Genomic DNA, 12,550 nt, shown 5'->3' with positions numbered 1-12,550 from the left:
CTGGCTCCAGGTAAGAAGCAATCTATACCTTGTGCCACGACACGTCACCTGAATTTCCCCTCTGCTTCCCCCACACCTCAACAAATATCTTTTTCCTTTATTTACCCTCTCATTATATCCTATCTCTCAATGTGGTGCTAGGAGTATGGACACGAGGAAGACAGCGCGCCCTGCTGAGGTCAAGCCCTAAAGACAAGACAATCCTTGCCTCTCTCCCCCCAGCCACCTTCCCCAGGTGACCTTGGGATATGACCAGAAGAGAAGCAGAAGCTAACTTTAAGAGATAGGAGAGATGTTCCCCTGGCTAACGTCTTCACAAGACCAGCTGGGTGGTAAAAATACAGGAGTGACTGCATAACTCCCCACCGTCTCCCACACCCGAGTTTGGACTTGGCAAGTGTTAGCACTCTTCTCTGGATGATCTCTGGAAAATGTTTTCAGGAGACTTCACCCTCCTTGGGCAGCTCTGGCTTCCACATATAAGGTAGAAGCGGTAGGTATTTAGTAATAACATTTATTCAGTAATTCCAAGCCAATTGACATGTGACCTTGACAGCAGTCCATGAAGGATAACCTAGCACAGTAAACACTTAAAAAAGATAGCCATACTCTGATAAAGGCAGTGTGATGAACACATTGCTGCAGTTCTGACAAACTTGATTTCTCCTGTGCATTGGAAAAAGTGTTCATCCACTCCAGGGTGGACAAAAAATCTTCCCCACCGGGGTTCTGGTATTTGGCCTTACCCTTGAGCTACTGAAAACAATAGCAGCTGGGTGGCTCAGGCGGTTAAGCATCTGTCTTCAGCTCAGGTCATGATCCTGGGATCCTGGGATCAAGCCCCACATCAGGCTCCTTGCTCAGTGGGGAGCTTGCTTCTCCCTCTGCTTCTGCCTCTCTCTCTCTCTGTCTCTCGTGAATAAATAAATAAAATCTTTAAAAAAAAGAAAACAATAGCAACTATGTATGTATTGACTGCTAAGCTTGAGTAAGAGTCTGGGCTGAACACTTGAGCTCGTTTCATTATCTCGTTCCACCCCCACAACAAGCCTGTGCAGTAGGTCCTATCACCATCATTATTTTTTTTTAAAAGATTTTATTTATTTACTTAACACAGATACAGACAGCCAGCGAGAGAGGGAAGCAGCAGGAGTGGGAGAGGAAAAAGCAGGCTCATAGCGGAAGAGCCTGATGTGGGGCTCGATCCCATAACGCCAGGATCACGCCCTGAGCCGAAGGCAGACGCTTAACCGCTGTGCCACCCAGGCGCCCCACCATCATTATTTCTGATAAGAAAAATGAAGCAAGGAGAAGGTATGAAAGTTGTTAGGCTTGGACCCCTGCTAACTGTGAATGTGGCCAACTCAGGTAGTTGGATGCCAGCTCCATGTGCTAATTCCCCCCACCTAACTCTTTACATGGTGTCATCTACACTGGCTGGCACCCCCATTGGGGATCTCTCTTGGCTTCTTTTTTTTTTTTTATAATAATTTTTTATTGTGTTATGTTAGTCACCATACAGGACATCCTTAGTTTTGGATGTAGTGTTCCATGATTCATTGTTTGCGTATAACACCCAGTGCTCCATGCAATACGTGCCCTCCTTAACTCTCCTGGCTTCTTACAGTCCCCTGAGCAGGGCAGGAGAGGCAAGTGGGAAATCACAGGAAGGTAGAGGTGATTCAGGGGCTGCAAGAAGTGGAAGGAAGTGTCTTTTGTGCTCCCCTCATTGCAGGAATGATATCACCAGGCAGAGCATTCCACATTCATTCGCAGATCCCTCCCCATTCAGGATTAATGGCTGCCTGATGTTTGACTTGGGGTTGCAAGAATTGTGCTAAATATGGAAAGGATGGCTTTTTTGTTTTTTGTTTTTTTTTCCTGCAGCTAATGAATTGTGTGAAATGGAAGAGTGTGTAGGTATGTGTGTGTGGGGGGGTATATACCCCCCATTCATTAGGAGGAAAGGAGCTAAAATACTTGCTTTGATCTCTCACGCCATGCTCTGTACTTGAATCACACTCAAAAGTGTGAACACTGCAGTGATCTTCCAGTTCTTGGGCTTTACCAGTTCTGACTTTGGTTTCTATCCTTAGAGCTCTCTTCTGGGTTGTTTTCATCAGCGTACTATGCAGAGACCACCTCTAAATTCCAAAAGTCTTGAGGTTTAGAAGCCATTACAAAGTTAACCATGAAGATATTAGACATTTGCAATTACTCTTCAGATTGCTTTGGGAAAAAACAGCCCATTAAAGATCTCTTTCCACCAGTGCTCCCCTCCGTTTGGCCCAGGGCTAAATGAGACCAGGCTATGGATGGGGGATCCGAAGAGCCTGGTCCAAGTGGGTTTGGATGTGCCCTGATGGGGAAAGAGAAGTTAAGGAGCCGTCATTCTTCCCCCAACTGGGACATCCGAGGAATCGAAACAGGGGAAGATGATTCACAGTTTCTGATCGCTTCCATAAGCCAAGCACTGGGCTAGGAGCTTTTACAAACATGTTTCAATCTAACTGATACAACTTTATAGCTAATGGCTAACATTATCAAGCACACTCTTGTGCGTGCTTTCCAAGTATTAACTCGCTTAAGAGTCACAACAACTAGATAAAACAGATTCTGTTATTATCCCCACTTTAGAACATGAGGACACTGAGTCATGGAGAGGTAGGTAACTTGCCCAAGGTCATGCAGCTGGTACCAGGCAGAACCAGGATTTAAACCCAGCTCGAGAAACATGGCTCTTCACTCTGCGCCACGCCACCTCTCAGGATGAGGGAAACAAAGCTCTGAGAGGTTACCTGGCTCAAGGTCACACAACGAGAATGGCAGTGCCAGGGCTCAGAGCCCAGGTTTGTCTGGCATCAAACTGCATGCTTCCTGCTACACCTCACTGCTGCCTGGATCCTGTAATCACTAGGAATATTTCTTCCTAGGGGCGCCTGGGTGGCTCAGTTGGTTAAGCCTCTGACCTTGGTTTTCAGCTTGGTTCATGATCTCAGGGTCATGGGGTCGAGCCCTGCATCAGGCTCCATGCTCAGTGGGGAGTCTGCCTAAGCTTGTCTCTCTCCCTTTCTCTCTGCCCCTTCCCGTGCATCTCTCTCTAAAAAATAAGCAAGTCTTTCTTTTTTCTTAAAGAAATATTTCATCCTAACCTTTAGCAGCAAATTCAGATAAACGTCTTCCTTTACAGTTTCTCTGTTCTTTTCCTGTCTCCTTGCTCTCCTCTCTGCTTTTCTCTTCTCTCCTCTTTCCCTGCCTTGTTTTTCCTCCTTCTTCACCCCTCCCTTGTTCATGCCTCAGGTCTGCCAGTAACGCTCAGAAAAGGCAATGAAGGTGCAAGAGGTTACTGAGGCCTGACCTCATTAATTATATAATGACTTAGCTTAAGAGCAACTGCCAATATGACCGGAAGTTTGTTAATAACTGAAAAATTAAATACTTATCTCAAGAAATGTCTACATGATGGATTGGTCCAATTGTTGTGACAGAAGGGGATTTTGATTTTCGTTATGGTCAGCCTATTGGCCAATTAGGATCAGATCATTAAGTGCTCACTGGATTAATTGCTTAATGATTTGGTCAAAAGTTTGGTTATTGTTATCGGTGTTCAGATTAACCAAATGACACAGCCTTATCCCTAAGCCAGATCCTAGGAAGCCAGCAGGCAGAGACATATGGGCTACCAACCAAGTCCCCAGTTTGTTATCCTGGGGACAACTCAAGTTTCTAAGACACCCAAAGTCTTTTTTAAAAAAGGCATTTACAGACATCGTCAACACCTTCAGGACTCCAGAACACTCGTTTGTGTCTACAACCCTTTTCGTACATCACACAGTTTGTATTTCTTCTCCCATTCAAGGACTAGTACTGTACAGGGCTCTGAAAATGATCCTATTCTCTTGTCCCTGCCTGTTCATTCCCTTTCATGCTTCAAGTCCCGTCCCTTGTTGAGGACCTCCAGATCCGTGTCTCTAGACTGAACCCGTGCTCCTAACCATCCCCCTGAAGTCTCTATTGGAGGTCCCTCGGGCATCTTAAATTCAACCAGACCTAAATTCCTAGACCTTTCCCCATACAATCTATAAATGATATTTCTCTGCTGCTCAAGCTAAGCTCCTCAAAGCATCCCGAGTCCTCCCTCTCCTGTGCTCCGTAGTCAGTAGGACCTCCGGGGTCTGCTAGCTTAGAAACCAAGGAGCTATCTCCCAAATATCCCCATTTCTCTATCCCTATTGTTACTGCCTTAGTGTCTCATCTCTCATAAGGTATTGTCACAGCCTTACAACGAGGATCTGGGAGAGAGGACATGTTTGCTCCCTTGTTTGTCTTCACTCTGAGCTAGTGAAGGGCAAGAACTGTGTCTTATTCATCTTTCGACACAGTTGTCAGCAGGACTGAGCTAGTCGCGCCTCACCGGAGTCCACTGTTCATATTGCCATGGAATCTCACTTGCCACAAATCAGTCATCCGCATATTTTCCTTGGTTTTCTATCACTTACAGAATAAAGGTTAAGCATATTAACGTGGCGTGCAAGGCGGTTCAAAGTCTGGTCACAGCTTGGTACTCCATCTTCCCAATTCCCACCTTTCCTCTCCATCTAGCTGACACTCCAGCTCAACCCAGACGCTCTGGTTCCCCGAACATGCCGTGCTCCGTGTGGCCTCATGCCTTTACACATACTGCCGCTCCCGCCAGTGAGACCTCCCCAGCACCAGCCCTAGCCCTGCCTGGAAAGCAGTTGCTTATCTTTTCAACCCGAGCTCAACGTCTCTGTGTCTGTGACACCTTCCCAGACATGTCCCAGACAGCTCTTTCTTCTGCAAACAGACACCCCCTTGGTTCTTACCTCCATGTGTGATGTTGTTTCCCAAGGATTTGTTTATTTGTATCATTGTCTGTATTGGTGTCTTGTGGCCGCTGTAACAAGTTACCGCAACCTGCGCAAAACAACAGAAATGTGTTGTCTCACAGTTCTGGGGGCCAGAAGTCCAAAGTCAGTACCACTAGATAAAGTCAAGGTGTTGGCAGGGCCACACTCCCACCAGAGGCTCTAGGGGAGAATGCATTCCTTGCCCCTTCCAGCTTCTGGGGGCTCCTGGCCTTCCCTGGTTTGCAGCCACATCACTCCCATCTCTGCTCCCTCCTCCACATCACCTTCCCCTCCCTGTGTGTTGTACAATCTTCCTCTGTCTCCCTCTTATAAGGATAGATGTAATGGCAGTTAGGTCCCTCCCAGATAATCCATGATAGTCTCCCCATCTCAAAATCCTTAATCATACCTCTAAAGACCCTCTCTCCAAATAAGTTAATATTTACAGGTTCCAGGGATTTGGATCTGATACTCTGGGAGGGCCAAGATTCAGCCTACTTCCCTGTCCCCATAGACTGGGACCTCCAAAAGGGCAGGGGATGTGGTTTAGTCATTTTTTATTCCCAGCACTTAGCACTAATAGGCATTCAATGGATGTTGAATGAAAGGTTGGGGAATAAATGGAATTGAACACTGTCATTTGCAGATGTTGGCTGTTTATTTATTCAACAAAGCATGTGTATCATGATCCCTACACACCACGTGCTGCACTAGGGACAAGAAGTACAGTACCAACATGAACCAAACATGGCTTCACCCTCATGGAGCAGACACTCTGGGAGGGAGTCAATCCTCAAGAAAGGACACATATAAATAAATATATGACACAGTATTATAAGGGTTAGAAAAGACAAGAGCAAGGATCAACAAGAAAGCACAAACACCAGCAAAAGCTTCTCATGGAAGCAATGTTGTAAGCGGAGATCTGTAGGATGAATAATGGGTAAGTGGGGACCTAGGGGGACAATTATTCCAGGCAAGGGGACAATAGATTCACAGGCCATAATGCAGCAAACAGCTTGGTGAGTTCAAGGAACAGAAAGAAGTCCAAGAGGCTGGACTGTAGGACGGGGCTGGGGCACAGGGAAGAGCTAGGTTTTACGGTTAGCAGAAGGACCTTCCTCAAATGTTTTATGTTGCAGACCCCAAATTTCTAGTTATCCTGAGAACCAGTGGCATCATCAAATGACATGTGAGTGATCCTAGGAGAGAATAAAAGGCTTGAATACGAAAGGCTGGTGTGTATAAGTACTTGTTGACTGACCAGAGGCATGAGAGCATGATATTCCAAGTTGGCAGGAGATGGGGTGACAGTACGGCTGGCTCTGTTAACAAATACACCCAAGTTTTATTGCTTACGGGGTTGAGGGAGCCACAGGGACGGGGGATTGTTATAGAGGGGGTAAGACATTTAAGGTAATGCTTGCTTGTTTCTAATTCCCTAATTTTACCAACTGCTCAAAGTCAGAGCTATTTCAGAAAATTTGAAGAACAATTCCTTGTTGGGTAAAGATTTAATTAATTAATTAATTTAGAGCACTAATGGGAGGAGGGGCAGAGGAGAGGGGAAAAGAATCCGAAGCAGACTCCGTGCTGAATGCAGAGCCCAACCCGGGGCTCGATCCCATGATCCTGAGATCATGACCTGAGCCAAAATCAAGAGTCAGATGCTGAGCCACTCAGGAGACCCTAAAGGATAAATTTTGGGACAAATTCTGAGTTTGGTATTTACTGAGTATGTAAAGGAAGAAAGCAAAGCCTAAGCAAGATGTGGGACCAATCTAAGATATGATTTCCAGTAATCCCTTAGTTCACTCTTCCTGGTTTAGTCATGACGCACCGGGGTTAATCATGCCTTCAATTTTTTATTCTTAGCCATGCGAACTAACATTTATTGAGCACTTACTGTATACTCAGGCACTACCCTAAACATTCTACATGCATGGCTTTGTTTTACCTCCTTTGAGGTAGATATTGCTTCCATCCTTATTTTATAGGTGAGGAAGATAAAGCAGAGAGGAGAAGTAACTGGGCAGTGTGATTCCAGAAGCCTTGTTCTTAAAACCATCTCACTAGTCTGTCTACTCCTTACTTACATTTCTGAGATTTAGATTTTACCTTGGCTCCTTTCAAGGAAATTAAGGTATGTAATAAAACATGAGGAAACCAAAGTGCTTTCTCACTCAAAGATTAGTTAAAATCCTCCATCCAAATTGTAATAGAACTAAAAAGAATAATCAGTGTATAACCCAAGGATAAAATACAAGCATCCGAGTCTATATGGGTAAAAACAAACAACTGGATAAATAAGTAAGTGGAGGAGAAAGACCAACTCTTCCTTACAGAATATTCCAATGAGTAATATAGAAGGAACGAGGCGGGGGGAATCACCATTTGAACACCGGAATCATAATGCTGTAGGCAAGATCCACCAGTGGAAGCTAAATTAGTGTGTCAAAAGTTAAAAAAAAAATCAGGACATTTGCATCTTCTCAAAAGATCTCCTCCCCAGCAAAATAAATTATTAACTAAAAAAAGGCAAAAATAGTAACTGGACAGTTGGAGAAACCTGGCAGACACCATCTTAACCGAGAGATCAAGGTTAACGTCACCGCTAAGAAGACGTAGCTATATCATGTAGCCTGATATGATACCCTCAGAAGGAGCATCACTTCTGTGGTGTTGTTTTCAGTAAGACATGATCTCAATCTAAGCATAATATCCCAGAACCATCGGAAAATATCAGACAAGCCAAACGAAGGGGCATTCTACAAAATCACCAACCAGAACTCTTCAAAAGTCTCAAGGTCATGAAAGACTCAAGGTCAAGGAAAGACTAAGAAACTGTCACAGATGGAATAAAACTGAGAGGACATGACAACAAATTGTGTGTCATCCTGACTGCATCCTGGAGCAGTAAAAGGATAGTAGTAGAAAAACTGGTAAAATCTGAATCAAGTTTATGGTTTAGTGGATAGTATTGTACTAATGTCAATTTCTTCATTGGGCTGATTATACTATGGCCATGGGCAATGTTCACTTTAGAGGAAGCTCAGTAAAGCATCTACAGGAATTCCTATACTGGTTTTACAACTCTTTATAATGCTAATAATAGTGCATTTTTTTAGTTTAAATAATAATAATAGTCAGAAGGTCAAGTTGAATATTCCAGCAGAATACAAAGAGTAGACCACAGCAGGAATATATTGTATATTCCAGAGCCAGGGCCAACATTATATTTCTGAGAAACCTATTTCCAAACAATCCGGCCATAGTCACCCCTTAGTCCATTGACCCATAAAATCTAGTTCACCCAAAAATACATAACCCCACTCTAATTGTGAGAAAACATCAGTCAAATCCCAATCAAGGAACACTGTACAAAATCTGATGAGTACCCCCCAAAACTGGAAAGGTCATTTTGATGCTTGGTTTTCTGTCAGTTTGGCTAGACTATAGTATCCATTTATTTAATCAAACACTAATATGGGTGTTGCTGTAGCTTGTTGTGGTCAACATCTGTAATCAGTTGACCCTTCTTAAATAAAGGAGATTATAATGTGAGCAGGCCTCATCCAATCAGTTGAGGGCCTTAAGGTTTCTCAGAGGGGCGCCTGGGTGGCTCAGTCGGTTAAGCGTCTGCCTTCGGCTCAGGTCATGATCCCGGAGTCCTGGGTTTGAGCCCATTGGTCTCCCTGCTCAGCAGGGAGTCTGCTTCTCCCTCTGCCCCTCACCCCACTCATGTTCTCTCTCACTCTCTCTGTCTCTCTCTCAAATAAATAAATAAAATCGTAAAAAAAAAAAAAGAGGTTTTCCAGAAAATAAATTCTGCCTCAAGACTGCGCCACCAATTCCTGCCTGAGTCTTTAGCTTGCCAGCCTGCGGTACAGATTTTGGACTTTCGACTTGCCATGCTCCCCAGTCACATCAGCCAACTCCTTAAAATAAATCTCTGTGTGTGTGTGTGTGTGTGTGTGTGTGTGTGTGTGTCTGTATAGTACGTATGCTCTCTTGGTCAGTTTGTCTAGAGTACCCTAACTCATACAGTCATCAGTATAACATTGTATGTTAATTATAGTTCAATTTAAAGAGACAGAGAGAGGGGCGCCTGGCTCACCCAGTCGGTGGAGCGTGCAACTCTTGATCTCAGGGTTGTGGATTTGAGCCCCCTGTTGGGTGTAAAGATTACTTAAAAATAAAATCTTTAGGGGACGCCTGGGTGGCTCAGTCAGTTAAGCGTCTGCCTTTGGCTCAGGTCATGGTCCCAGGGTCCTGCAATCGAGCCCCGCATCAGGCTCCCTGCTCATCCAGGAAACTGCTTCTCCCTCTCCCTCTGCCTACTGCTCCACCTGCCTGTGTGCGCTCTCGCTCCATGTCAAATGAATAAATAAAACCTTTTTTAAAAATTTTAAAAATAAAACAGAGAGAGAGAGAGAGAGAACCCCAAAGATTCAGTAAACAAACAGACACATAAATAAATGGAAAGCCTGAGAAACCACACCCAAGAGAAGAACTTAAGGAAACCTGACAACCGACTGTAAGGTGGCGTCCTGGGTGCGACGGTGGAACAGAAGGACGTAGGTGAAACTGAAGAAATCCGTACAGAGTATGGACTCTAAGTATGTACTAATATTATGTATTAATAGAAACAAATGTATCATACTAACTTAAGACGTTAATCCTAGGGGAGGGGCACCTGGGTGGCACAGCGGTTAAGCGTCTGCCTTCGGCTCAGGGCGTGATCCCGGCGTTATGGGATCGAGCCCCACATCAGGCTCCTCCGCTATGAGCCTGCTTCTTCCTCTCCCACTCCCCCTGCTTGTGTTCCCTCTCTCGCTGGCTGTCTCTGTCAAATAAATAAATAAAATCTTCAAAAAAAAAAAAAAAAAGACGTTAATCCTAGGGGAAACTGGGTGTCAGGTATATGGGAACTCTCTATATTATTTTGTAATTCTTCCATAAATCTGAACCTATTTGAAAATAAAAAACTGATTTTGAAAAATATATATGAAGTCTACCGTTTCCAAGGAAACAAAGTTTGAATTCAGACACACCTTCCATAGGGCTATAGTTACCGTGTATCCAACAAAAATGAATAAATAGGAAAATATGTAACATACAGATAAATATGACTATTAACATAATAAACAAAAATCATGGGTTACAGTAATATTTAGACCTATTTGCAAGACCACTGAATCAAAGAAAAATTGTTTTGGAGTTTCGGACCCAAAGAATCCTTTCATTAACTGTTTCTGAGTTCTATCCCTAGAGAAGGATCTCTCCTCTTTATCTCTATTTCTTCAAAGACTCATAATTCTGACACAGGGTGTGTGACTAAATGCATCCAAAGAATGTTCTGCCCAGGTGAAAGAAAACCAGAGATTTCAAGCCAGTGGTAACAGGGAGATCTGGAACTTGCTAGACGCTATCGCTGGATAAAGCTTTGGCAATGAATCTGACACCAACCTCTCAGCCAAGTCTCTGCCTGTTTGAGGAGAAGGGAGAGGTGACAGGATGTGGCAGACTCCAGAGAGTCTCAGGCAAATTTATTATAGTTACACCGACACTTTAATGATCAAACGGCATCTTCTTACCTTTTCTTTGGAATGGTAAGTGATGCATTTTATAACTGGCTCATAGTTTTATTTTCAAGGCCCTTGGAGATACGTATAGGAAGAATGTTAGCTTGCCATGATCTGAAATAATAAAAATAATACATATATAATAGAGAAATGATAAGAATACTTATAGCCTGGGGGTATCTGGATGGCTCAGTTGGTTGAGCATCTGACTCTTGATCGCAGGGTTGTGAGTTCAAGCCCTAGGTTGGGCTCCATGCTGGGCAAGGAGCTTGCTTAAAAAAAAAAAAAAAAAGGAATACTCTTAGCCTGAATAATTTTTTTTTCCCATCTGGATGAGGCCTCAGAGATCATATAGTTCCATGCTCAGATTTTGAAGATTAAAATAGGTGACTTACCCAAAAGTCCTAAAACGAGTAAGAAACAGAGGTAAGAGTAAGACCCAGGCCTCTGACTTCCTGTCCAGGACTTTCTCATGGGCCTCTGCTATATATCAGCTCAGAGTCTGGTTCAGCACTGTCCAACAGAAACACGATGCAAGCTGCAGGTGAAATTTTCTATTTTCTAATCGCCATACTTTAGAAAGTAAAAAGAAACAAGTGACATTAATTTGCATACGTTTTATTTAACCCAATGTATTTAAAGTAGAGTCATTTCGGGGTGCCTAGGTGGCTTGGTTGGTTAAGCATCTGCCTTTGGCTCAGGTCATCGAGTCCCATGTCGGGCTCCCTGCTCAGCGGGGAATCTGTGTCTCCCTCTCCCTCTGCCACTCTCCCGGCTTGAGCTCCCCACCTCTCTCAAATAAATAAATAAAATCTTTAAAAATAAATAGAGTCATTTCAACACAAAATCCATATTTTACAGTTATTAGTGAGATATTTCACATATTTTTTATATTCAGTCTTTAAAATCCAGTGTGTCTTTTATACCTGACAGCCGTTGTCAATTAGGACAAGCCACATTTTAAATGCCCAGTATTCTCCCGTGGCTGGTCGGTCCCATGCTGGCCAGAAGGGGTCTAGGGAATAGGGTGTGGGTGAGTGCATCAGAGACCGGCCCTGAGTGCAGGCCCTTCATCTGACCAACTGAGGAAGATAACGCTATTCTCTTTTACACCCGCGGCTTCTTAAACGGAGTTTTCTTATATCGAAATACAATGTCCACACAGTGAAAGTCAAATGGGAAGTCAGGGTTGGCAGATGTTTCCAACATGGCTTTAGACTGGCTTCCTCAAAACCCTGGTGGGCATTGATGCTTACAGCCTAGATTTTCTCTTCGAACGATTATTATTGACTTCACCTTTCGGCTGTCCATACTCGATCAATTCCTTTTCTAAAGTCTGTTCAAGCCTCCACCACGCTAGGCCAGATTTTGAAAAAGAGGAGCTTTCATGCCATCAGAAGTGTTCCATGAATCCAGCTTTTCCTCTTATCCACACTCCCAGAGCTTCTCTTTCCTCCCAAGGACATTTACTGTCTTCCCAGTTTCCGCCTGTCAAAATCCACTGAAAGTCAGAATGTTATCAAGTGCAACGTAAAGGCTGGTACGTGGAAACATTGCCTCCCCCAAGGGAATTTGTAGCTACTTAAAAACAAAACCAAAACCAAAAACCCTAAGCTAAAGGACTCAAGTATCCACTGTGGAATCATAGGTTTTTGGTAGAAGCAAGTAGAAAGATTCCTCGGTGTTTCCGAAATGACATTTTATAGATCAGGGGTCAGCAAATGACAGCCCCAGGGGCTAACTTCTGACCCACTGCCTTTGCGCTTAACGCATGGTTTTAAACGGTTGAGAAAAAAATCAGAGAAGAATCATATTGCATGACAAGTGAAAATGACTTGAAATTCAAATGTTAGGATTCATAAGTAGTTTTTTGGGGACACAGTCATGCTCATTCGTTTGCATATGATCTAGGGTTGTTTTCAGCTACAACAGCAGGACTGAGCATTTGCAGTAAAGACAGTATTGCCCACAAAGCCTAAAACATTTCCCATCTATCTTTTTTTACAGAAAAAGTGTGCCAAACCCTGACACAGGTGATTACCTGTAGCGCCTCCTTGTAGCTGTACTTCGTGCATCTAAAACCCTTTTCTTCAA

The 12,550-nt window shown here is 43.7% G+C and overlaps 1 long non-coding RNA gene across 1 annotated transcript in view; it reads right to left on the bottom strand.

Moving 5' to 3' along the window:
* LOC123789408 (uncharacterized) overlaps positions 1–12,334 on the bottom strand; it is a 40,348-nt gene extending 28,014 nt beyond the window's left edge. Inside the window, exons 1-4 of the long non-coding RNA XR_006778812.2 lie at positions 11,753–12,334; positions 10,852–11,029; positions 10,469–10,570; positions 4,848–4,938 (exon numbers count right to left, since the gene is read on the bottom strand). This is a non-coding gene — a long non-coding RNA (uncharacterized LOC123789408). The remainder of the gene's footprint in view (positions 1–4,847; positions 4,939–10,468; positions 10,571–10,851; positions 11,030–11,752) is intronic.
* Between the last annotated feature and the right edge of the window lie 216 nt (positions 12,335–12,550).

The sequence above is a fragment of the Ursus americanus genome, chromosome 3, assembly GCF_024610735.1.
Source record: "Ursus americanus isolate L20-20 chromosome 3, mUrsAme1.1.p, whole genome shotgun sequence".
NCBI lineage: Eukaryota > Metazoa > Chordata > Mammalia > Carnivora > Ursidae > Ursus > Ursus americanus.
This window is presented reverse-complemented; position numbering and strand designations above follow the sequence as displayed.